The sequence below is a fragment of the Bos indicus x Bos taurus genome, chromosome X (genome assembly GCF_003369695.1).
Source record: "Bos indicus x Bos taurus breed Angus x Brahman F1 hybrid chromosome X, Bos_hybrid_MaternalHap_v2.0, whole genome shotgun sequence".
Classification (NCBI taxonomy): domain Eukaryota; kingdom Metazoa; phylum Chordata; class Mammalia; order Artiodactyla; family Bovidae; genus Bos; species Bos indicus x Bos taurus.
In genome coordinates this window covers 21,083,353-21,110,904 of record NC_040105.1, presented here as the reverse complement: position 1 = coordinate 21,110,904, position 27,552 = coordinate 21,083,353, and positions in this window count along the sequence as shown.

Here is a 27,552-nt window from a genome sequence, read left to right as displayed (position 1 = left end):
GAACTTCACCCATTCAAGCCATCCTTAGCCTTTACTGTATATTGGGAACCTTTGGGAAGATATTGAAAAAAAACATAACACTCATACCTGGCTGCTGTCACCCATAGAAGTTTTGCTTAATGAAAATAGGGTAAGATCTGGGCAGTAGAAATTTAAATTTCCTCCAGGTGATTCTAATGTACAGCCAAGGTTAAGAACTGTTGCACTAGAAATAATCTTCCAAAAAGCTGTTTGAATAATTGAATTACTAGGTCCCAGGATAAGCAAAATTGAAACCACTCAGGAGTATAATCTGAAGTCTCATTAGTACATAACGAGCCATAATACAGTGGTACTGGGGCTAAGTTTGAATGTCCATACACTCTTGAAATATTTGGTATTTGTAGAAAGCAAGTATGTTCTATTTTTTTTGTTTTTGTTTTTTTTTGTTTTTTTTGGTAACAGTCATACAGAGTAACTGTTGAAAAGCATCGGTTTGGTCAAGAGAATAAAGGGTGACACTGAATCTTGGGAAGAACTATAACTTAAGTTTCTTAGTTGAGTATTATTAAGTATTTATAGTTTGTCAAACTGGTTTGGCTATTTTCTTCCGTTGGAAGAGAGATCACTACACAATTTATCAGTTTTAAAGCTGTTACTCCACTAGGTCAATTGTGAACTACATCCTTATTTTACAGAAGAGTACTGTGCCCACTTGGCATATTTCACATATCCTTCCTTATTACCTTTTGTAGTTCTCCTCTTTTGGGCAACCAAAAGTATTCTGGTCTAGGTTAGAAAACAGTTTCATTGATGAATGTTTCTTCTCTCCTCCTTGACCCATCTATCTTGATGAGTATAGCCTTTCACTCAGGGGCAGGCTTTTAGTGGGGAGAATGACATCATTTAAGATGATGTCAGTGTTAGCATGTGGCTAATTCGGTTGAACTGACATTATGAGCACATTAGGGAAGTGCTTAACAAGTTCAAGTACATTTCCATATTGTCCCCTTACTTGTGCTTAGCTCCCTGGGGGGTTGTAAGCAAGTCTAAATTCTGCAGGAACTTCAGCCACTCAGTACAAAGGGCCTCATGCTTCCCTCAGTACGTCAAAGCTCATGAGAGTTAGAGATGAAACTTAGGAGACTGCTGAAGAATCAGGATGTGATGACAGTGAGAAATTGGGGTCTCAGAGCTGATGGTATTATTGTGTAGATGCGGCATTTGCTTAGAGGTTCATCTATAGTGATGATTTAACCTGACATACTATCTTATGGATGAAGATTTCTTCTGCTCTTCTTTGAATGTTAGGTAAAATAAAAGTGACTATAACAAAGAGAACAAAATACAGTTGCAAGGCATCCTTGTTCTAGGTCATCATTCAGGGACCTTCAATATCATTCTTCTTTATTCATCTAAAACATGGTCCACATCTGCATGGCTGAAGCTGAGTTCTGAATCATCCGTGTTACTATGTGTAGGAAGGAAGACAGACAAAGAACTTGTGAAAACATAGCCACACTTATCTACAAAGGAGAGTGGGGAATGTGGACTGTATTGTGGCAAGTCCTGTTTGTGCACGTGTGTAACTAGCAGTACAAGAACATGACTCCAAGTTTTGCCATTCAAGAGGCAAGAGAGCAGGGGGTACTCAGAATAGTCATTACTTGAGGGCTGTTCCTGGTTAGGTGCTAATTCCTTGGCATTTATGACTTGTTTTCTGCATGTGGCAAGAGTGAGCTTTGGAGGCCAATGGAAGTGTTCAGGCAAAGACATGTAGATGCTGGCACTTGGAACTGGTAAGGGTGGGTGATATTGGTGGGACACCAACAACATCTGGTACAGCATTTTACTTCCCAAGTTGTTGGCAAACCATTGATTTTATAGCTTTCCTCTATCAACTACCAGCCATTCATGTAGCAAAAATAGTGAAGAAACAAATACATATTCTGCCCTTAACCTCAAATCATAAAAACTCTTGGTTTTAAAATGAAAGTGACCAGTCGTATAGCAAAAATTAAACTTAAAAATTTGAATCTGGGTCCACATGCTTTACTTAAATGAGGATGGGTGCAAAGTGCTAACAGATTTAATTATGAGTTACTTAAAAGGAATTTTCAAAGGATTGGGTGGTAAAAAAGTATCTCTGATTTAGTTTTATGTTTGATGGTTTATTGGTTCTTTATTTTTTTTAAACTTTATTAAAGTAACTAATTGCTGACTCAGCTCCAGCTTATAATGTAGTTTGATAAAGTTAAAACTTTTTAAGCTTAGAAATACATACATACATATACATCTATATACTATTTTTAGCACGATCAATTAAATTCTTTCCAAGAATTATAAGTAATAGCAATACTTGCTCAATTGTGTGATTCATGTGGACTAGTTTAAAAACTACATTTAAATGAGCATTGCTCTATTTAATTGTTTCTGTGTGAATGTAGCCATAACCAGTCATTGGATAAAGGCAGAAAAAAATGCAAAGTGTTCCTGTTTGAACTCAAATTCTGCAAGAAGAGAAATATAAATCAGTTAATAAATCCTGAGATCAACATGGAGATTTTTTTTTCTGTAGAGTTGGAAGAAATGAACATTCCTTCCATGATTCTTTCTCCATAAATAACTAAAAGAAGTTAGAAGGTTTATGCATTTTTCCACTTCAGTTCAAATTAAGAGTTATGCCAACAACCTAGTTGGAAAAAAGCTCTTTGAAAAGTGAATTTAATTCTAGTTTCAAATAGATTGACATGCAAACCTAGCTTATTCATAGATTTCTGAAATGTGCTCAACAGAACCTTTAAATAGAGCTCTTATAATATGAAAGAATTTTACCAGAATGATAAGCATAATTTAAATTGAGATGACCTTAATATCATCGAGTCACAGTGTGGTTCTACTGGAATTTGGAAGACCCTTCTAGCAGCAGGTACTTTAAACGTGCCCTGGGACTCACACTCAGTCTCCCTTCAGAGATTCTGTTGCTAATGTTTCAGGTTTAGAATTTCCACTCCACCATTTTTGGCCCATCAGCCCTTCAGTGAAGAAGCAGTTATTGTAATAAGGTTTGGGAATTAGAGATGACCAATTCCCAAACTTTACAAATTACTGACATTATACAGCTTTAAATTTTCCCAAATTGAAATGCCATGACTTTGAATTTTCACTCAGTCTAATTTTTAGGCAAAGACTCTGCTCTCTCAGGAAATTTGTGGGTCCCAAAGAACTGTTTCTGAGAACCAGAGACAACCAGTATTAGGCTATTGCTTTTTAAAAACTGGTAAAACACACATAACATAAATATGAGCATCTGAACTCTTTGACCTTTTAAAAATTTTATTGAAGTAGTATAGATGTTTTACAGTGTTAATTTCTGCTGTACAGTGAGTGATTCAGTTATACATATTATTTTTAATGCTCTTTTCCATTATGATTTATCACATGATATTGAATATATTTAATAATTCCCCCGTGCTATATAGTAGGAAGTTTTAACTACTTTAAAGTATACAATTCAGTGACCTTTAGTACACTCACAATGTTGTACAGCCATCACCTCTATCTAGTAACAATGCATTTTCATCACCCTAAAAGGTGATCCATACCTTATTAATCAGTGACTCCCTATTCCTCTTTCCTCTAGCCCTTAGCAAACACTGATCTGCTTTCTGTCTCCATGGATTTTGGACATTTCATCTTCATGGGTTATGAAATTTGGACATTTCATACAAGTGTAAGTGTGCAGTATATGACCAGCTGTTGCTTAGCATGTTTTTTTTATGTTCATCCATGTTGTAGCATGTGTCAATACTTTTTGTATATATCAAGTTTTCTTTATCCAGTCACCCATTGATAGACATTTGGATTGTTTCTGCCTTTTAGCTATTGTGGAAAATGCTGCTGTGAACATTCGTGTACAAGTATTTTTTTTGAGTACCTGTTTTCAGTTTTTCAGGGTGTAAACCTAGGAATGGAATTCTTGGATTGTATGTTAATTCTATGTTTAACTTTATATATAAATATATATATATAATTTATTTATTTTTATTGAAGGATAATTGCTTTACAGAATTTTATTGTTCTCTGTCAAACCTCAATATGAATCAGCCATAGATATATATATATCCCCTCCCTTTTGAACCTCCCTCCCATTGCCCTCCCCATTCCACTCCTATGTTTAACTTTTTGAAGAACCAAGCCTATTCCTTTTAACTCAGCACAGTGATACAATAACTTTATTAATGATGCCTTGCCTGGCAGCACCTTAAATTGTTCATAATTATTGTTCTTTCTTGACAGTAGAAATACTAAATTTAAATAAAGGAAGCTTGAGTCACACAATGCAAGCATTTTAACATTCACACTAGTTCTTATATATGTGACAGTATAACAGTAAGAAAGATGAAATGACCTTGATTTTGAGAATTGTTCCAGTGCATACCAGGAATTACGTTTGACTGCTAACAACATAGGCTTGAAATTACAGTGGTTTTTCATCCTTAAATGCAAGCCTCTCAACCTCTGAATTACTGACAGTTTTGCTGGATGAATCTTTGTTGTGTGGGCTGTCCTGTGTACTGTAGAATGTTTAGCCTCATCCTTGACCTCTACCACTAGATGCCAATAACACACGCCCCTCCCACCAGTTGTGGCAATTAAAATATTGTTAAATATTAACAGACATTGCTAAAGGTGCCCTGGGGGACAATATGCATGAAGTCTAGGGCTCCTTTTTGTGGCTCCACAATGTCAATGATAATCAATTTCCGTGTGTGTGTGTATTACTGTGTCATCCTTAATGTGGTACTTTCATCCTCAAGGTTGCCTCATAGTGGGAAGATGGCTGCCACAGCTCCAGCCATATAATCCAGGTGAGGAAAATAAGCTGTCTCAAGCCCCTGTAAAAACATTTCTCAACAACTGTGCTTAAAGACTTGGTACTATATCTCATTGGCCACTTTTATCTGTAATGGAAGGGTGGACACGTTTTATTGCTGGTCCTATTTCCACACCTGACAAAATAATTGTTCTGTTAACAGGAAAAGGAGAAAAATGTATACTGCATAGCCAAGTCGCTAAGTCACAAAATAGCAGATCTATTTCTGATTGTTGAGACCATGGGAGAAGATTGCATCCTAATGAGGAGTGGTGGCTTCTTCCAGGGGCAGCTGATCTTCACACTGTCTGTCCCCCTGAAAAGATGTTTATCCTAGGACAGGAAAGGAGGGTGGGTTATTGTTCTGGTGTATGCTGCTGATGCTGCTCAGTCGCTTCAGTCGTGTCTGACGCTGTGCGACCCCATAGACGAGCTCACCAGGCTTCCCTGTCCCTGGGATTCTCCAGGCAAGAACACTGGAGTGGGTTGCCATTTCCTTCTCCAATGCAGGAAAGTGAAAAGTGAAAGTGAAGTTGCTCAGTCATGTCCGACTCTTAGCGACCCCATGGACTGCAGCCTACCAGGCTCCTCTGTCCATGGGATTGTCCAGGCAAGAGTACTGGAGTGGGTACCATTGCCGTCTCCGGTTCTAGTGTATAAAGAACCTTAAATTTCCCTAGATTCTAAAGTATAGAGAGGGCAGGTGTCATTTCAGTGCTGTCCATCATTGCCTTGGACATAGGGAGACAGATCCAGGTTGGTCTGGTCAACCTTTCACCTCCCTTTGTCACTGAAGATGAAAGTAGTAATAGCAGTAGTAGCAATATGCCCACAAGGCAGAACATTTGGAGCCTCAAGCAGGTGCATCTCAGATCCAGTGGTATCAACAGTATTCTCAAACCTGAGATAAAATGAGACTTGGTAGCAATCACCAGCATATGGAGCTGGGTGGCACAGAATGGTGTTCTCACAAACACCATCAGAACCCTGGGTAGGGTTCCCAAATGGGAACGGGATGGGAAGGCCAGAGCAGAAGTACAGTGAGGGCTCTTTGTAGAGTCCTCTGTGTTCCAGAAGAACACAAAGATTGCAGGCTCTAGGGACCAGGCCACAAGAAGTAGGTCTGTGGCAAGTAGGGATTCTAACCCTTGGAGTATAAAGAGAGAGAGAGAGAACTTTTTTGTTACTGGTAAGGCTGGTGTGGTAGGTTGAATTGTATCTCCTCAGAAGACATGATGGGCTTCCCAGGTGGCTCAGTGGTAAAGAATCTACCAGCCAATGCAGGAGACACGGGTTTGATCCCTGGGTCAGGAAGATCCCCTGGAGAAGGAAATGGCAACCCACTCCAGTATTCTTGCCTGGGAAATCCCATGGACAGAGGAGCCTGGCGGGCTGCAGTCCATGAGATTATAAAAGAGTTGAACATGACTTAGCAACTAAATAACAATAAAAAGATATGATGAAGTCCCAAATTGTGTACCTGTGAACGTGACCTTGTTAAGAAAGAAGGTGTTTGCAGATCTAAACAAATTGAGGCGGTTCTCCGTTAGAGTGGGCCCTAATCTGATAGGTCTTGCATCCTTTATAAGAAGGACGGATATATACCAGAAGAATGCCATGTGAGGACAATGCCAGAGATGCCAGTGGTTCATCTGAAAGCTAAAGAGTGCCAAGGATTGCTGGCACCCACCAGAAGCTAAGAGAGGCATGGACTATACTGTCCCTCAACCTCCAGAAAGAGCCCACAGTGGTGACACCCAGATTTCAGACTTCTGGAATCCAGAACTGTGAGAAAACAAATTTCTGTTGTTTTAAGCCACCTAGTCTGTGGTATTTCATGACTGCAGCTCTAGGAAACCAAGACAGCTGGGGCATATGTCTGACACCCATAAAATAAAAACTGGCCTTGACTCGGAGTCTGTCTGGGCACATTGGCCTTTTATGTGTTGTTTAATGTGAATTAGTAAGACAGATAGTACAGATCTCATCTCATAACCTTGTCCTGAAAATACTCTCCACTGTTTCTATTGTGGGGGCTTCTAACAAATGCTCTTCTGATGGTAACATTGATTGAATCAGTTCCAGCCTCTGGGATTCTCCATGACATGATGTACATTAAAGTACTTGAGCAACAATAAAATCCCATACAATTGTTAGATACCATTGTGTTATCAGTACAGTTTTATAATTGTGGACCTGAAAACTAAGTGGTCAGAGGAATGTCAACAAGCATAATTAGATTTTTACCCTGTGTGATTCCAGGGGCCAAGCAAATAATGGTGAGGCGTGAACATCTGAGCAAGTCCCCTCAAGAAAACAGTCAGCCCTTACAATTGTATCTTGTTATAAAATTCATCTGTAAAAGAAACTGGTCAGAAAAGCATTTGGAACAGGAAAATGCCCAACCAAGCACACTGGAGCTTTGCTTTTCTGTGATGTTAAACCAGTCAAAGCCGGCCATTGTGCGTGCTTGACAGATGATCTCAGAGCCACCTTAGGCTACCAGCAATACATGACCTGCCCTTTTCTTTACTGGAGAAGCACCCAGAAGGTGTTGCTGCTGCGTCTCCTAGAAATAGTCTGGTTATGCAAAAACATGTTAAGGCAGAACGGCTCATAATCTAAGCCTTTGAGAGAATATCCTTCTTGATTGTGTTATAAAATAAAATAGAAGAAAACAAAGGATAAAGTTCTAAGTCCCCAAACCTAAGCTTAGACATTTATGCCCTGAGCTATAAAGGCCATAGTGTCAATGGCTCTAATAATATGGTCTAATGAGTTGGAAAAATAATGGCATGGTGGTTGCATTGCTGAACCCTACGGCTGACAGCTCAGGCAGAGCTGTCGCCAGTGGAGTATTCCAGAAAGATCTGAAAAAAAAAAAATGAGAACAGAATCATGATGGAAGACCTTCGTGAATGACAAAAAAAAAAAAAAAATTGAGTGCTTTATTTTCCATGGTTCGTTTACTTCCTACTGCTGCTGCTGCTAAGTCACTTCAGTTGTGTCTGACTCTGTGTGACCATAGGCGGCAGCCCACCAGGCTCCCCCGTCCTTGGGATTCTCCAGGCAAGAACACTGGAGTGGGTTGCCATTTCCTTCTCCAATGCATGAAAGGGAAAAGTGAAAGTGAAGTCGCTCAGTCGTGCCTGACTGTTAGCGACCCCATGGACTGCAGCCTACCAGGCTCCTCCATCCATGGGATTTTCCAGGCAAGAGTACTGGAGTGGGTTGCCGTTGCCTTCTGCATTACTTTCTAGGGGCTGCCTAAGTCCATCTTAACCTTTCTAGAGTTCTTTTTAAAAATGAAAAGAGCCTCTGCAAATTAACTAGCAAAATTTTTAAGAGGTAGATGGTATATATTGTTCCTGTTTTTAATCTTAGTGCTATAAACATTTATTGTGCACCTATTACCTCTCACCATTCCAGCTCACTCACCTCTGAATGAGTTCTAACTGACCTGATTTTCCCCTTAAAATGTTGTTTGTTTAGTCGATAAGCCCTGTCCTACTCTCTGTGACCCCATGGACTGTAGCCCACTACGCTCCTCTGTCCATGGGATTTCCCAGGCAAGAGTACTGGAGTGGGTTGCCATTTCCTTCTCTAGAGAATCTTCCTGACCCAGGGATGGAACCTGTGTCTCCTGAATTGGCAGACAGATTCTTTACCACTGAGCCACCTGGGACTCCTCCCACCCCCAATGTATTTCCTGTAATATTGTGTAAGTCTCCACATTGGAATGATTCTCTTTCATCCTGGATGCTAGATACTTGTCAGTTCAGTTCAGTTGCTCAGTTGTGTCTGACCCTTTGTGACCCCATGGACTGCAGCATGCCAGGCCTCCCTGTCCATCACCAACTCCTGGAGTTTACCCAAACTCATGTCCATTGAGTCGGTGATGCCATACAACCATCTCATCCTCTGTCATCCCCTTCTCCTCCTGCCTTCAATCTTTCCCAGCATCAAGGTCTTTTCCAGTGGCTCACTTCTTTGCATCAGGTGGCCAAAGTATTGGAGTTTCAGCTTCAGCATCAGTCCTTCCAATAAACACCCAGGACTGATTTCCTTTAGGATGGACTGGTTGGATCTCCTTGCAGTCCAAGGGACTCTCAAGAGTCTTCTCCAACACCACAGGTCAAAAGCATCAATTCTTCAGCACTCAGCTTTCTTTATAGTCCAACTCTCACATCCATACATGACCACTGGAAAAACCATAGCCTTGACTAGATGGACCTTTGTTGGCAAAGTAATGTCTCTGCTTTTTAATATGCTGTCTAGGTTGGTCATAACTTGTCTTCCAAGGAGTAAGTGTCTTTTTATTTCATGGCTGCAGTCACCATCTGCAGTGATTTTGGAGACCCCAAAAATAAAGTCTGCCACTGTCAGTGTCAGATACTTGTCAGTGTAGGCTAATTTTTTATTTAAGCTGTTTTGGAAATTAGGTCACTCTTTAATATGGAGCTTAAATTCCAGTCAACTGAGACCTTCATGTATTTTGTATATGGGTTTCCATGTTAAGTCTACTGAGATTGTGTGATTTATTTTTTATTCTAAGTTTTATTCTACAGCGTTAGTTTCCACCCTAGTATCCCACTTAATTGACTTCTTTATATTTCTATTGTCATGAAAATCTCTTCTCAGCTGTATGTGGCCTTAGTCTTTATCTTTATGATAGATAGTGTTGAGATTTATATAGAATTAGACTGAGAGTGATGAGGTCCAGACCTTGGAACCTCCCTGTAGGGTGACAACAACTCATTAACCTAGAATCATGTTATAAAACAGAGTTCAGTTTCATCTTATATTATAGTAAATAGTTTTCCATTTTATGCTAACAAATTTTATTCCAATCCAGAAAATATTTATTGATGAGAGAAGGGGTTAGCAAACTACTCCCAATTTGAGCTGGTTTCTGTTTTTGAAAATAAGGTGGGCTTGGAATTCCACCATGCTGATTTGTTTACGTATTGTATGTGGCTGCTTTTGTGGGTTGCCATGACAGAGTTGACTAGTATGACCCATAAAGCCTTCAATACTTACTGTTTGGTCCTCTACAGAAAAAAGTTGGACCTTAGGAAGAGAAAGACTTCACTTATGTAATTATCTTTCTTTCTGTGTAATAAATTTTCCCATCATTATCAACAGCATGTATAGTATCTTCTGTCTGAAAACATAACAAAATGAAAATACCTGTCTTGATTCCTCTCCATCCATTTTTCTATTCTCCTTGACCAAAAATAAACACGGGAGTTTTCTCTCTTTTCTGCCCTTCCTTTCTCTCTTCATTCTCACTTGAACACATTGCAGTATGGCATTCATTCCTAATCATTCCTCTGAAGTGACTTTGTTCAAGTTCCCTGAGTGACTTTCACATCACCAGCCCGAGAATTAAACATTCTCAGTTCATGTCTGACTTGACCTGTCATCTCTGTTCAGATGCAGTGGAGTCTCTTTCTTAAATCACTTTCTCCCCTTGGCCTTCAAGACATGGCTTTCTCTCGCTTGCCTTTGTGTTCTTTTCATCTTCCTACTTTTAAACATTGGCGTGCCCCAGGGCTCCATTGTTAGATCTCTTCTTTTCTCCATCTTCCCTCACTCCCTAGGTGCTCTTAACACATTTCACAGTTTTAAAGACTCTTCCTATATGTGATGACTCCCAAATTATATCTTTGGACTCACCTCTAGACTGAACTCCAATGTGAACCAGACATCCCCGTTTGGATGACTAATAAGCATCTCAGACTTACAGGTTATAAAATAAACTCTTGATTTTCCACTATGCAAACCAGTTCCTGTTATAGTCAGCCTTATTTTAGTCACTGTCAATCTCATATGGTGGTCATTGTCCATATCAAGCACAGAGGACTGATTTCTTTGTCTCTTATACTCCATATCTGCCCATCATCTAGTCTAACCAGTTCTAACTTTCAAAATATCTTTTCCCCCCAAATTAGACTATTCCTCTTCTCTGATGCTACAGGGTTGATAAAAACTACTATCATCTCACGTTTGAATTATTTCAAAATTCTTCCAACTAGTTAATCTGATGCTACTCTGACTCAGCCTCATCTTTTTTTCTAAACATGACAGTCACATTGATAATATGGAAATGTAGGTCAGGTCATGTCTGTTCTTCGCTCAGAACAGTCTAATAGCTTTCCCTCTTAGAAGAAATTCTCCAATCTTCCTGTTGCCTACAACTCCCTACTTGATCCAGCCCACTTCCCTTTCTGATGTCATCTTCACCTTGTTCATTCCTTTGCATCCACAGCACCCTCCTTGCTGGTTTGTAAACACACCAAGCATGTTCTAGCAGTTCTTTATGCTATTCTCTCTGCCTGAAACCCTTTATTCTCTAATATTCCCAGGGCTTTTATTCTCACCACATTCAGATTTTTTGCTCAAAACTCACCTTAGCATAGGGGCTCTCCAGAGCATGCTTCCATTACTCTGTTCTCTTAGCCTGTTTTATTTCCATAGCATGTACTACTACCTGACATAAGACATATATAAACTAAAATAATTTGATGGTATGTATATTAATATCTGATAGAGTTTGAAACAAAAAGCCTTAAGTGAAGAAGATGATTACATAAGCATAAATGTTCAGTTCATCTGGAATATATAACAAGACTCAATATATACAGTTAACAGTGTGACCTCAATATAGCAAAAGTGGGTAGAAATGCAATGAAAATTCCACAAGTTGGCAAACGCAAATCTCTCAGTAATTGATAGATAAAATTGTTAATGAGAATTTTTAATGTCACAATGAACAGTCTTGATCTAGCAGATATATATAAAATCCTGCACCCAAAAACCACAGAATATAGTCCTACAGAATACAATTTAAACAAAATATGACTATCTACTAATTCATAAAGCAAGCCTGATCACAATGCCATTAATGATTAATAAACAGATAATTTTAAAAACCCTCATATTTCAACATTTTAAATATCCATCTAAATAATTAATGGTTTAAAAAAGAATTATAAATAAAACTTACAAATACTTAAAATATAATAAAAATTTAGTTACATAAAAAATATGAGATGCACCTGTGTAGATAGTGAAAAGGCTGAGAATCAATGAGCTAAGCATCTACAGACAATATAAAATTTTTTAAAAAGAATAATCTTATAAAAAGTAGAATGAAAGAAGTAATACATGGATGGCTGCATGATTTACTGAAACAGAAAACAACAATACATTAGGGATGAATAAAAATCCAGAGTTCCTTGAAAGATTAATAGATATATGAACTTCAGGAATGACAAAAATAATAAGAGAAAAATCTAAATCCATCATATTAGGAAAGAAAAAAGAAAAAATTACTAATATTGAGACTACATTAAAGTATACTTGAACAATTTTGTCAATAAGTTCATCCATTAGATAAAATGAAAAACTTAAAAAGTTTTCCAAGACTGAGGGAGAAATAGAAAAAAAAATAACAAGGCCAGTCAGTACTAAAGAAATGTCAACAGTGATATTTGGCAAAACTAATACAATTATGTAAAGTTTAAAAATAAAATAAAATTGGAAGATTTAAAAAAAAAAAAAAAAAAGAAATGTCAACAGTAGATAGAAATGGGCATGGGTAGGTTGGTTTTGCAAATGCAGGTACTTTCTGAAAAGGAAATTCTGATGGCTCTATTTTGAATTCATATGCATAGAGATTAGGGAGACTAAAAGTAGGGTCTCTTGGGATGTAGAAAATGAAACTGGAGCCTATTATACAGAGTGAAGTGGGCCAGAAGGAAAAACACCAGTACAGTATGCTGACACATATATATGGAGTTTGGAGGAATGGTAATGATGGCCCTGTATGGGAGACAGCAGGAGAGACACAGATGTATAGAGCAGTCTCTTGGACTCTGTGGGAGAGGGCGAGGGTGGGATGATTTGGGAGAATGGCATTGAAGCATGTATAATATCATATGTGAAATGAATCGCCAGTCCAGGTTCGATGCATGATACGGGATGCTCGGGGCTGGTGCACTGGGATGACCCAGAGGGGTGGTGTTGGGCAGGCGGGAGGTAGGAGCGGGGTTCAGGGTGGGGAGCGCGTGTGTATCTGTGGCGGATTCATGTTGATGTGTGGCAGAACCAATGCAGTGTTGTAAAGTAATTAGCCTCCAATTAAAATAAATTTATATTAAAAAAATCTCATCTTGAATTGAACATGAAGTGGGAATCGAGGCTACTTTCCCCCTACTATTGGTGTCAACTATTCCACACAATTTTTTTCACATTTCCTTACATCCTTAAACTTTTTGGAAGGTGAAACAAAAATACATAAATGTTCATGTTTGTGTTGTTCATTAATACACTTTCCAAAAGAACTCTGTGTGGCTGTATGTGTGTGTGCTTCTGTGTGAAACAAACATTTTTAACGTGCTAAATTGAGTTGCTATCCATTATCTAATTTTATATGCTATTCTCTTTATGGGGAAAAAAATCCAGTTACACTACCAAGTGCTGAGTTTTAAAATAGAGCAGAAAATCTGACAATTGGAAAGGAAAACCTGCTGTTGTTTGATTGAAGTAACTTCTCATCTCTACATATAAAAGGACCAAAATAGAGTGATTTGAAATTTGTGTGGTTCTTGCCTAGACATTTGATAGAAAAATTGAATATAAAAGAATTAAAGTTATATTCTAATTATAATAATAACAATCCCATAAAACTTAAAATGAAAACCAGTGAAATTGTAAGCTATCCAAGAGAGAAATTCTCTTTCATTATACATTTAAAACTTGCCAGTTGATAGTCACAGCTATTGGATGATGCAGAAGAAACACTAAAACCCATTTCTTCTCCTCTTGTGGTTTTGTTGGTCAGAATGGACTTAATGGCATCCAGCTGCTGCTGTTTGTTGGCAAATGTAGCTTGAATCTGAAGTTTAATGGTCACTCCTGCATCCATGCTGAATCTGGACTTGCCTGTGAAGAGACCTGGATCTGTAGGGCAGTTGTAGATAGAGGCCACTGAGAAGGACCATAGGCCTGCCTCACGCACCATAACCAGCAGGACAGTAAGTGACAATGGTGGAGCCCTGCCCTTACCCACAAACACAGACAGATCTGTCATAAAGCATGAGGGAAGAGAAGAGAAGGAGGAGTTGTTCTGCTTGAGAGGAAGTTGGTGAGAGCAATGGTGCAGACCCACCATCTTTAACTTTCTTATTCTTGTTTCCAGAAAATGTAGCCCAAGGAATGTCAAGCTTTTACCAATCAGGCTAGCTACACCTGTTGGGAAAGAAGGAATGAAGGATAAAGAGAAAGGTGGTAGTTTTCTCCATAAGAACTTTGCAAAATTGTCCAATTCTTGGCAGAGTCTCTTTTCTGAACAGGAATATTGGATTCTTCCTATACCAGTCTTTCTCCTGTGTATTAATTAGTTTTTCCCATGTAACAAACCACTTCCAAATATAGTAGCTTAAAGCAAAACCCATGATTTTGTGGTTCAGCATTTTGGGCTGGTCTCAGGTGAGTTTCCTCATGTGTCTGTGGTAGCTGTTGGGTCAGCTGGGTGATTGCTGGCTGGTCTGAGAGGGCATCCATTGGGACAGCTTGTCTCTGCTCCATGAGGTCTCTCATCTCCCAGGATTGCTCAAATGGCGACTACTTCAAGAGAGCAAGGCCTAGGCTCAGAGCTGGCACAATGACACTTCTGCCACATTCTGTTTGCCAAGTCCAGTCACAGGGGCAACTCGTATTCCAAAGGTAGGGAAATAGACACACCTGTGGATTGGAGATGCTTCCAAACCACGTTGCAAATAGTGGGAATAGAGTTAAAAAGATGTGAGGCTGTTTCTACATGCGATCTATTAATACCAGTCCCAAACAGTGCCATCTCTACCCAGTAGAGTATGCTACTACCCTGAACCTATGTATATATTAATTTTATTGAATTCAATTAAATACGCATTTGTTGAATGGTCACTTTGTGTTGGGTCTTCCCAGATGGCTCAGTGGTAACGAATCCACCTGCCACTGCAGGAGGCGCAGATTTGATCTCTGATCTGGGAAGATCCCCTGTAGAAGGAAACGTCAACCAACTCCAGTATTCCTGCAGGGAAATCTCATGGACAGAGGAGCCTGGTGGGCTACAGTCCATGGGGTCACGAAGAGTTGGATATGACAGAGACTGAGCACACACACACACAATATGTTTAGGACTCTATTAGAAATTAAAAATAAGCCCCAAAGGCACACTCATAACGGTCTTCGCCCTTGCAGATGACATTTTTAAGCCCCGTATAAAATGGAAGCATTTTATTTCTCAGAGTAAACTGTAAACAAATCTGAAAATAGGTGTCAATCTTCTGGAGGTCTCAGAGGTGTATAATTTCAATCAGATTTTCTATCCTTCACCCTAGGTCACATCCTGTCAGGTAAAGAACAAGAGATTTTAAATAAACCTTGTGATATGAGGAAAGCACACCATGTAAAAACCTGTAGAAAAACAACCTTGGAGATTCCTAAATGTACTATTTAGCCATGGAGCAGTGGTAGAATTGCAAAAGAAAAAAAAGAAGAAAAAGCATGCTTTGGTAGTGAATTATTATTTTTCCAGTATATGCAGTATTTGTTGACTATAAACAATAGCAGAAACAAAAAAAAAATGATTCTCATTGTGTTAGATATTTTGGAACAGAAGAGAAAACAGTAACTCAATTATTTCAAGTATTTTGAATTCAGTCAGCCTGTGAAATAGGGCAGCCCTTTCATGGTATAATTGAAACTGCTTTATCTCACCACTTGTTTTTAATGACAGCAGTAAAATATTGTGAGATCATAAATCTTTCTTGAGTATTATAGTCTGTGCCTCAAGCTTTCATAAAGGGCATAACCTTGTTCTTGTGGGGACAAGTAAACACAATTTAACAGAAAAATTAGAAGAGAAACTCACTATCACCTATTTATGAAAAATAAGAGTATGTGCCATTTAAAAGGCCGATATGAAAGTGAATATTTCACTGTGGAAGAAAGTCTGTGATGCTCTATAAGCAACACTGAATTTGGAGTTAGAAGACCTCAATTCTTAGCCTGATTCCATTGCTAACTTATTTTGTAGACTTGAGGTAAAGCACATCACCTTTCAAGGTACCGCTTGAATCCATCTGTAGAGTGGAGGTTCAAACTCCAGTCTTATTCCCTCACTGGAGAGCTGTGAAGCTTGCACGAGCAATTGTGGAAGGACTTTAAACTGCACCATGTACTGTGCACATATATGGCCTAACTACAGGTAGATTTTCAAGGCAAATTATTCTACCAAATATAAACTTAAAATGGAAATAAAGCTTCAGTTTGATTAAGAGGAAGTCAAGCTAAACTTAAGTAATGTGCACTTTGGAAATGATAAAAAGAGCTTATTTGTAATTTAGGTAGTAAAGTTTAAAAAGAACTATCATTGCCTTGAGGGGGAAAAATACACCATCTTTTACTGTGTTCTCCCCAGTGGATTGCTAAACCATTCCCTTCTTGGAACTCAGAATTGGGATGATTTGTAAGTAGGTTGTGAAGTTTTTTTTTCCCTCTTCCAGCAATCTGCCTTCCTGAAGAGGAAAGAAAAAAAAGAGCTCTTTTTCTTTATTCTGCATTTTCAATATCTCACACCAAACTTCTTGCAAGAAATTATCATATGGTCACCAGATCAAAAACCATAAATTCATTTGCCTTCCCCCTGAAAATGAACTCTCTTTAAATTATCTATTTTTGAAAACAGTGCCAATGTTCTAGGACTCAAGGCTCAGAACCTTAGGCTCACCTTTGATTCCCCAAGCCTTGTAAAGTTCTATTATACCATCTTTCTTCCTTGGCTCATCATCTATAGGTCTTCTTTATCTTATTTTTTAAAAACACTGTCACATCTATTTCCCCATATCTCACAAACCTCTTTACCTCTAGCGGAGTCTGCAAATACCCTGCACAGAACAGTGCCTCAATCATTAGTCCATATCAGACATTTCTAATCCATCAGCTAATCCATTGCTAATCCTTCCTGATACTGAGTTATAACTTGAGAATCTTTCCCAACCTAGTTGAAAGGTAGACCCCCCCCAATACCCAACAATTTACATTTACATGAAAAAAAAAAAAAAAAACCTATTTGTCATACTGGTCCTGTATGACAAACAACCTTAGGCTGACACTGAGGGTTCTCCATAATTAAGTTCTAACCTACATTTTTGAAACTGCCTTCACTGGTTCTTAACAATACTCCAATGAGACTCATCTATTTTTTTCTTATTAAGAAATTTGAATTTTTTTTTAAATTTTATTTTATTTGGTTTTGCCATATATCAAAATGAATCTGCCACAGGTATACATGTGTTCCCCATCGTGAACCCTCCTCCCTCCTCCCTCCCCATACCATCCCTCTGGGTCATCCCAGTGCACCAGCCCCAAGCATCCAGTATCATGCATCAAACCTGGACTGGCGACTTGTTTCATATTTTTTATTTGAAATATATAAAGGAAGCTATGGAGGTTTTATTTTTTGTTTTACCATTTTTTATTTTTATTTTTAAAAAAATTTTTATTCTTTATTGAACTATAGTTGATTTACAATGTCATGTTATTTTCAGATGTACAGCAGAGTGATTCAGTTATACATGTACATATCTATTTAATGTTTACTTCCCTGATTCTGAACTTGACTCACACACTTTCTCCATAGTTCTTTGTCACCAAAACTTGACCAGCTCTATCCCACCCTAAAGAAACTCTTCTGGGCCTTTTTTCTTAATTTCATTCCTACAGTCTTCACTTACTATCAAAAGTGTTGTACACATATACTACTTTGATCTCTTAGCTTTTTATATGCATATCTTATTTGCCTAACTAGTATTTAAGTAGTTACCTTAGGCTAACTGAAGTAACAACTCCAAAACCTCTGAGACTAAACTTGATAAAGGTGGATTTCTTGTTCACATCAGAGCCCAGCAGAGGAAAAAAGAGATAGGAGATTCTTACCAAATGTTCTATGCATTTAGTGATTTGGAGTGTATACATGTTTTGACTATACTAGTAGTTAACTTTAAAGAATTGTTCTGGTTTGCAAGATTGACATTAAAATGCAAAAGGTGTATATGCTTATATAAATGCATTTAAAAAATTATGTAAGTTTAAGTTGTTGGAAAAAACTCTCCTCCGTCCCCAATCCTAATCCTCAGATACAACTATTCACAGTTTATATTTAGAATTTTTTCAGCATTTATACAATTGTATGTATAGTTTTTTGTGTGCTAACTTGCTTCAGTCATGTCTGACTCTTTGAGACCCTATGAACTTTAGCCTGCCAGGCTCCTCTGTTCATGGGATTCTCCAGGCAAGAATACTGAAGTGGGCTGCCATGCCCTCCTCCAGGGGATCTTCCCAACCCAGGAATCAAACCTGTGTCTCTTGCGTCTCCTGCATTGGCAGGCAGGTTCTTTACCATCAGTGTCACCCGGGAAGCCCTATAGCATACATACTTTTCTTCAATTTGTTTTTCTCATTGTAACTGTTTAATCTATACATTGTTGGCATTATTACATATAGAGCAACCTCATTGTTTTAAAGAGCTACATAGTAGTTCATCATGTAGATATGTTTTTATTAACTTACTCTATATTTTATTGATGGAAATTTGGAACAAGGGGTTGACTTTTTAAATTAATGGTGTTAAAATAATATGCTACAAATTTGAAAAAAAATACGAAGTTACAAAGTTAAAATAAATTCCAGATAGATGAAAGATTTAAATATTAATTGCAAAAGTAAAAGTTCTAGAAAATGACTCAAGGGATTATTTCTATTAATTTATGGGAGACTTTACAGTAGTTACTTAAAATACCAAACTTTGAAGAAAATGAACAAATCAACAGATTTAATTTCATAAAAATTAAAATGTTCTGGAGTAGGGAATCACCATAAATTATATGAAAGGATACATAATCTGGGAGAGTAGGTTGAGGATTTTGAATGGTAGACAATTTATGGAACGTGTAGAGGAAACACATATAAGTCCTCTATGGCATTCTCTGCTTATAGTGTTTTTGAATGTTCGCAACAACTTATATTGGTGGCTCATATAGCCTGGGTTTGCCTATAACCTCGTGAACAATTCAAGACATCAGCTGGTTGCTTATATATCATGATTTATGGGGTTCCTGTTGTTGTTCAGTCTCTCAGTCATGTCCGACTCTTTGCAACCCCATGGACTACAGCACGCCAGGCTTTCCTGTCCTTCAGTATAGCCCAGAGTTTGCTCAAACTCATGTCCATTGAATCAGTGATGCCATTCAACCATCTCATCCTCTGTCACCCCCTTCTCCTCTTGCTTTCAATCTTCCCAGCATTAGGGTCTTTTCCAGTGAGTTGGCTCTTTGCATCAGGTGGCCAAAGTACTGGAGCTTCAGTTTCAGCATTAGTCCTTCCACTGAATATTCAGGGCTGATTTCCTTTAGGATTGACCAGTTTGATCTCCTTGCTGACCAAGGGACTCTCAAGAGGTCTTCTCCAGCACCACAGTTCTAAAGAATCAGTTTTTCCACGCTCAGCCTTCTTTATGGTCCAACTCTCACATCTGTACATGACTACTGAGAAAACCATGCTTTGACTATATGGACCTTTGTTGGCAAAGTGATATCTCTGCTTTTTAATATGTTCTGTAGGTTTGTCTGAGCATTTCCTTCCAAGAAGCAAACATCTTTGAATTTCATGGCTGCAGTCACCATCTACAGTGATTTTGGAGCCCAAGAAAATAAAGTCTGTCCCTGTTTCCATTGTTTCCCCATCTATTTGCCATGAAGTGATGGGACTGGATGTCATGATCTTCGTTTTTTGAATGTTGAGTTTTAAGCCAGCTTTCCACTCTCCTCTTTCACCTTCATCAAGAGACTCTTTAGTTAGAGCCTGTCATCTGCATATGAAGTTATTGATATTTTTCCCAGTAATCTTGATTCCAGCTTGGGATTCATCCAGCCTGGCATTTTGCACAGTGTACTTTGCATATAACATAGCCCAAACTCCCTGCTCATTCTCAAGCCTAACAGTTTCAAATGCAGCTATAATATTGGAAGATGTGCTTTCATTAAGTTGTTCTCAGTTGTTAATACCCTATGGCTTGGTTACTGGGAGTAGCTAGTGAAGATCTAGATTCTGAGAGAAGGGAACATGACGAATTGAGAGAGTAGCGCTGACATATATACACTACTGTGTTTACAACAGATAGCCAGTGGGAAGCTGGTGTGTAAAACAGGGAGCTCATCACAGTGCTCTGTGATGACCTTGAGGTGTGTGATGGGGTGGGGGGTGGGAGAGAGGCTCAAGAGGAAGGGAATATATGTATACATATAGCTGATTCATGGTGTTGTACAGCAGAAACTAACAAAACATTGTAATGCAATTATATTGCAATTTTAAAAAATGAAAATAATAAAAGAAATATGAAAAAAGTAAGCTAAAATGTTGAAGCTAGCACGAGGAAAAGATCCCAGAACAAAACTCACTTGCTTCACCTTTATTCCCAAAGTAAGTATTGCATTCCTTGATAGAACAGTTGCATTTTTAAAGAGAAACAGTTGAGATGAATAAAATAAGAATTAAAATTCTCTTGAATATAAAATTAAATGTCTTGTTTGAGCAAAACTTGAGAAGTGAAAAAGGCGGTTGTGGGAGGGTACTTTGTTTTATAAAATGTACAGTGGAATATCACTTCTGGGTATGAAAAGGTGCTGTTCATCTTATGTGCCCGCATACTTATAAGCCTGGTACCAAATTAGTCCCTTTAGGCATATAGTACTATCTACAATAAAGAATATTTCCAGTGTTTGTTCCAAGGATTTATCCCAAGCATGATTAATGTCTTGGAATTATCTGTAACTAATTATGCTACTTAGCAGTTTGAATGTCCCATTGGTGTGAAATCATTGGAACTGTAATAGCATGGCACATATCAGAATGCTCTGATTTATTATCTGTCACTGATAAGTTTAGATTCACACCATCTGGGATGATTAGCGATTATTTACTGTCCCAAGAGGAAGCTGGTAAGAGTGTCCTTTGTGTGGAAATGGATTGTGTTGGAGATTCACAGAGCTGTCTCCCCGGCTACCCCTATGGATATGAGTATATTTGCCTCGCAGCTTGACAGAACTTTATTTATAAAGGTGTAAGCAAACATTCTTCTTCTGCCTTAGGGAGGAATCTTTTTTAGCCTCAGAGTGATTTACACGCTTGCCTTTCGGCTTGGACTTGACCGAGAAGTGATTTATGACTCCTCCCTTGCTTCTTTCTCTGTGGTCTAATTTCAGGCAAGACTTGAAGCAGGTGGAGAGAACTTTAACTTTCCAGTATTAGGAGAGTGGTATATGGTATGGAATTCCATATGCTATGGAAGCCAGTGTTTTGATGGGTTTTGGTACCATTGGATTACTTTAAAAATAAAACACTTGGAGGGCTGGCTGTCTCAGAATTCCTCTGTATTGTAAAGGTATCAGGTTTCCAACAGTTGTCTTCAAAAATGTTTTTTTTTTTTTTTTTTCTGATTGTGTTTCAAGTGAAAATAAGGTTTGTTTCCACAAACCTTTTTTTGTCTTTTTTTTTTTTTTGGCCTTTTTCAGAAGACTTTCCTAAACCTTTTTTGTCCAAAGAACATAATTTGATTTGATGCATGAGTCTGAAAATACTTTTTTGGTTTCTGCATTCATGCTAATGCATTATGTCAAGGTAGAGTTTTTAATAGAAAGGCAAATGTTCTGTGTTTACAGAGTATCTAAATCTTTTTGACATCCACTTCACTTCTTAAAGGGTTGGTATCGTTTTCTTTGCAAATCCCCCTAATCTTATTTTACAGTGATGATAATGTACTGGTTGATACCAAGTAGAATCTTTCGGAGGTATCATAGAAATAGGAAAAGTTCTTTCCTTTTTTTTTTGTTTTGTTTTCATAAGCAGTGTCTCTGGATCTTTCTTGAATCCTATTTCATTTATTATTTCTTACAGTAGTATTGACCCAACTCTTAGAGGATAGGTAATTTTATATCTTTATCTTTAAAGCTCTTCCTTTTAAATATCTTGAGTGTTTAAAATCATAGGTCAGCAGATCCTCTTTTACACCCAACTCACAATCCCTCTGGTTTTAGATTAATTAGATTCTCTTACTGTAATAATTTTGTCAGTCATTTTGATGGTGGTGGTTGGAGAGCAGTAGCAATTAATGTTTTATATCTCTGGAGGATAAACCTTTAGCTATATGTTTAAAAGATAAGTTTTAAATAACTAAGATTTTCTTCCCTGATTGTTTCCCTTAACCCCTGAAATAATGTGTAATGAGGCCCTTGCCTGTAGGCATTTACTTTGGACTTTCAGATCTGGAAAGCAAATCTATTAAATCCCAAGTTGTGTCTTGCAGTATCCATCAGCCTCATTCACTAACTCACTGCTGTGGTGAAGTCAGTATGTCTATCTGAGCATGTCTCCCAAATAATGCAACTAGTGAGTGAAAACTGTAAGCAAATGGGAGAAATTGAACTGCTTAAGGCCACCATGGCCTTGTTCTTGGCCTAAGGATGACATTGATACCTAGCCACGTAAATTACCGTATTTGTTATTGACTCCCTGTGTTTTAAAGATATAGAGGACCTGTTTGGGTGTATCCTCATGAGTTCACACTTCTTGGTTGACCTTTCGGAGCACCCACATCTGTCTCTTAACGTGATGGAAGATGATGTCCTTACCTGAACAGGCAACCAGACAAAAAGAACCTGCATCAACAGATGGAGAGAAATCCCAATTAGCCCAGGTAGCAGATTGGGTCACCAGAACCTTAACACAAATGCACATGAGCCATGTTAGTTGAAGAGTTTACTCTAAGTGTGGAAAAGACACTCTCAGATGGAATTGCCTGCAGAAAAGGCATTTAGAGACTCCAAATGTAGGCTTCTATCTAGAGGTAATGGGAATGAACTGTAATATTTTAGTAGCAAGTGAAAGTCTCTCAGTCATGTTAAACTCTTTGCAACCCCATGGACTATACAGTCCATGGAATTCTCCAGGCCAGAATACTGGCGTGGGTAGCCTATCCCTTCTCCAGGGAAACTTCCCAAACCAGGAGTCATAACAGGGTCTCCTGCATTGCAGGCGGATTCTTTATCAGCTGAGCTACCAGGGAAGCCCATTTTATTAGCAGGTATTTATACAAAACTAAAAAAATACTTTGAAAATTTATGAATTACAGATACATATTGAGATATTGTTTGTCTTTTCCCAAATGGTTAACATAGACTAGAGAATATCAGCTACTCAGAAATCCTGTCTTATATAATCAATTTAAATAGCTTAATAAAGTCCACTGGATGTGGGCCAAGAGAGAGTTCTGTGTATTTTTTTATACTATTAGTAATTTATTATATGTTTTGGCTTCAAACTGTTATTTAATACAGCCATTATAAATGTTATTTTACTATAAAAATAAAGCCATACATAAATAATACAGTAAAAAAAAAAAGTAGAGATTGCAAAATGCAGTTGTGTTAAGGTTATCCCATTCAAGATCTAACTGTTTCTTCAGTAAGGGATTAATGTATAGCTCTGTGGCAAAAACACCTTAAAATAATTCTGTTTTTTCCTCTTCTGACATTGGCAATATCACATAAATTAAAATATTATGTATCAAGTAGGAATACTATATTTAATTTTACATTCCTATTTGTAACAACTTTCAAGTTCATTTCTGTTTTATGAAGATCTTGAAGGCATTAGAGCCAAGTTGGGCAAGTAGTCTGTCAGGTCTGATTGGAGAGATACCTTTATAAGAATCATGCTAGAAAGCATTAATTATGATCCAGCCAATTCACATTATGGATTCTAAGAATGAAAGCACTTTATATATTCAATAATTAATTTTCTAAAATGGATTGTTTTTCTTAGGTGAGTGAGTGTATATTCAAAGTACTGTGAAATGAAGGTGACATTTTTGTAGAACATTTTGCTGATTTATAGATGATATTAGTGATAAAAAAATGTAATCCCAGGGGATGGAAAGTGTTAGGATACGAGACACAGGAATATTTCAATCTAGATTTTTGTCAGTTGCACAGCAATGCTTTGGACAGTCATGTGTCTTTTCTGTCTAGCTCTTATAACAAGTTACAAATGGTATAGATGGCTGTGATTTTTTAAAATCCTGCCTGTTCAGAAGATGGTGGTTGTGGGACCCAAACAACAGAACATTCTGTCTTTGGCTCCCTATCATTTGGGCCACACAAGCAGCAAATCACAGAAAATCCAGCTCCACTGGGTATATACTATGAGGAAACATACTAGCTCATGCACAGAGAAATGCAAAGGTGAGATGGGCTTCAGGGACACTTCCTCCAGTGTCTTTGGTGCCACTTCCCTGTGATTTTCTTCACTCTGATTCCTTCTAAGTGTTGACTTCTTCCTGGACCTGAGATCTTTGTGCATGATAGATTGCAAAAGGAAAAGAAGAAAGTGTTCCTTTGAAAGCTGTCCCAGAAAAATGAAAAACAATTATCTTGAGACACCCATCTGCCCACAAAGGCCCTTCATTGGAAATCTCATTGGCTCTCAATGAGTCATGTATACATTTCTGGGCCAGTTACTTGCAAGGAAGATGGCTTTAATTCAGTTAGGCCTATTTCAATACCTGAGTGTGAGGTGGAATTGGCTCCTCATGAGGCACACTGGAGTATCCAAGGGGACGGGACCAAACCGGGGGGCTGTTTGGAGGGTGGACTAAAGAGTAGATGCTGAGCAGGAAGGCAACACTGTCTATTATAACCTTTAACAATACCTTCTCTTTTGCTGCCCTCTTACTAAAACACCTATATGTACCCAGTCTTTCAGTGTCCTACATTCTAGACCTAACTCACTGATGTCACAAATTTCAAGAGTACCTCTCTGTGGCCCATCTTCACAGGACCTCTCTGTTAGTTAAGAGTTGAAAAAGCCATGGGAGTTAAGGACAAGATATAATAAAAATGATATCTCCAAGGAATATTTGCATTTTTATGTAGATTGTAGTTAGACATGATGTATGTTTAACCCAAGGTACGAGGCTTATGCTGGCCAGGTGATGGAAGGAATTATGTGATAGAACATACTATTCGGGGGTCCTCAGATCTCCAGCAAACAGGCAGATGAGGACATACCATCAAAATTGGAGAACATTAATATTATAAGACAAATTGCCAGATGTGTGCCCTAAGAACTGTTGAAACATGGTAATCACTGGGGGAAGGGGTAATGGGATGGAGTTGTTTAATAAAAAGCTTGATGGGTTTATACTTTAGAGGTTGAATGTATGTATGATACATACAGATAATAATAACTCCACTTATCTATATAAATCAATAGCACTACGTTATTCTAAATAAGCTAGGTGCCTTCTTTGTGATAAGGAAATGCTGCAAAAAAAAAAACAACCCTTATTTTGAATACTTTGAAGTCTTGAAAATTCCCAAGCTTCCTAGATAATTCTCAAAGTTATAAAAATGAATTTTATAACACATTTGTTATATTAGATGAGTTGCTTTTTCTTTGTAATGCTAACAGTAAATTGTAAAATTTATGAGGCTGCTTCTAGAATAACAACATTGGTAGAGGAAGTAACTTGATTTTAGAGGATAAAAGCCTCTAAAAACCACCAACTGAAAATATTAATGATCACTCCTGTCCTGAGATGACGTTTTATCTCATTTCATCTTCACTCCAGCACCGTAAATAAAAACTTCCATTTTTTAGATGTGTAAATGGAGGCTGGGAGTCACTTGATTTTGTTTATTCTTGGTCACACAGCTTGTATGTGGTAGGGCTAAACTTTATTTTCTTTTTGGCACTTTATCACAGCTGGCATCCCAAATTGATGACCATGCTCTACAGGGTCAGTTTCATAAGTAGAACAAATGATCGTGCAGTTGAATGGTTTGAAGGCTCCCAAAGTGGTTTTCCTGTATTTAGCAGTTCTACAAATTCCACCATCAGTTCATTCTTTTAAAGGATGTTCTTTCTGAGTGTTCCCAGCGTCAAGGCCAACTTGGAGACATAGTCTGTATCTTTCTAACACATTTGTGTGAATGAGTTTTCTTCTCTCACAGAGGGAGGAGCCTCACTTGAGCATACAGGAATTCTGGGTGGGAAAAGAACAGAGAGGAGCATCAAATCTGTGTTTTAAAAATATGAATTTTTCTGGAAATTTGCTTTCTTCTCTAATTTACTTTAATGTGCTGTGTGGGAGGCAGATTAAACTTTGGATTTAACTTTGAATTCTGCCACTTTGAAGCTGAGGGGCAGTCCATCAGTTAACTTCTTTTTCTCTCCTGTGTGAGAGACAAATGTGAATGCTTACCCTAGGTCCTCAACTGTTCATGAGATGATCATGTAGGATAAAATAAATGATTATATTGGAGCACTGTAAGCTATTCTATATGAAATTCCCAGGTGGCACAGTGGTAAAGAATCCGTCTGCCAGTGCAGGAGATGTGGGTTCAATGCCTGGGTTGGGAAGATCTCCTGGAGAAGGAAATGGCAACCCACTCCAGTATTCTTGCCTGGGAAATCCCATGGAGTCAGTCAGGCTACAGTCCATGGGGTCACAAAGAGTCAGACACAACTGAGTGATTGAGCATGTGTGCACACAAAGTATTAGATAAAATGTAGTTATAGAACCATTGTAAATGTAAAAAGTGATTTTAAAAAAATGTAAGTTTTGTGGGCACTAATCTAAGATGTTAAATACCATCAAGAATATTAAGTGTGGCATGTGTGTGTGCTAAGCCACTTCAGTGGTGTCTGACTCTTTGTGACCCTATGGACAGTAGCCCACCAGCCTCCTCTCTCCATGGGATTCTCCAGGCAAGAATACTGGAGTGGTTTGCCATGCCCTTTTCCAGGGAATCTTCCTGACCCAGGGATCGAACTTGCATCTCTTATGCCTCCTGCATTGGCAGGTGGGTTCTTTACCACTAGAGCCACTTGGGAGGCCACATTAAGTTTGCAGAGTGATACAATTATTTCTATTGATTTCCCACAACTATACACATTCTATTAAGTTTATGTAGACTGTGAAAATTGTGATCTTGTGGTCACTTTTCCATTGTTTTTTTCTTTTTCCACCAAAACCTAGAATCCTCATTTTTACTGCTTTAATTTTGCATCTTTCAATTTAACAGTGAGCTTTAAAGTATTTCCTCAGTGTGTATGCCCAGCAGTGGGATTGCTGGATAAGGCCAGTACAGGTTTGATGCACGATACTGGATGCTTGGGGCTGGTGCACTGGGACGATCCAGAGGGAGGGTATGGGGAGGGAGGAGGGAGGAGGGTTCAGGATGGGGAACACAGGTATACCTGTGGTGGATTCATTTCGATATTTGGCAAAACTAATACAATATTGTAAAGTTTAAAAATAAAATCTTAAAAAAATAAAAAAAATAAAGTATTTCCTAGCCCCTTGGGATAACTAAAGCTCATAAAATCTGGTCTCTGATTATAAAGTGTCACCAATACCTCAACCATTTTGGTAGTGGAGGTAGAAATCCTCCACTGCATCCATCCACATTTGCTTCTCTGAGAGAGATTACATGTAAGCACCAAGATGACAGTTCACTTCATAATGTTATTAGTCTCTGAGTTAGGCTAATTCATCGTTCTCCTTTAGTCTTCGCATTTTCCACAAATGC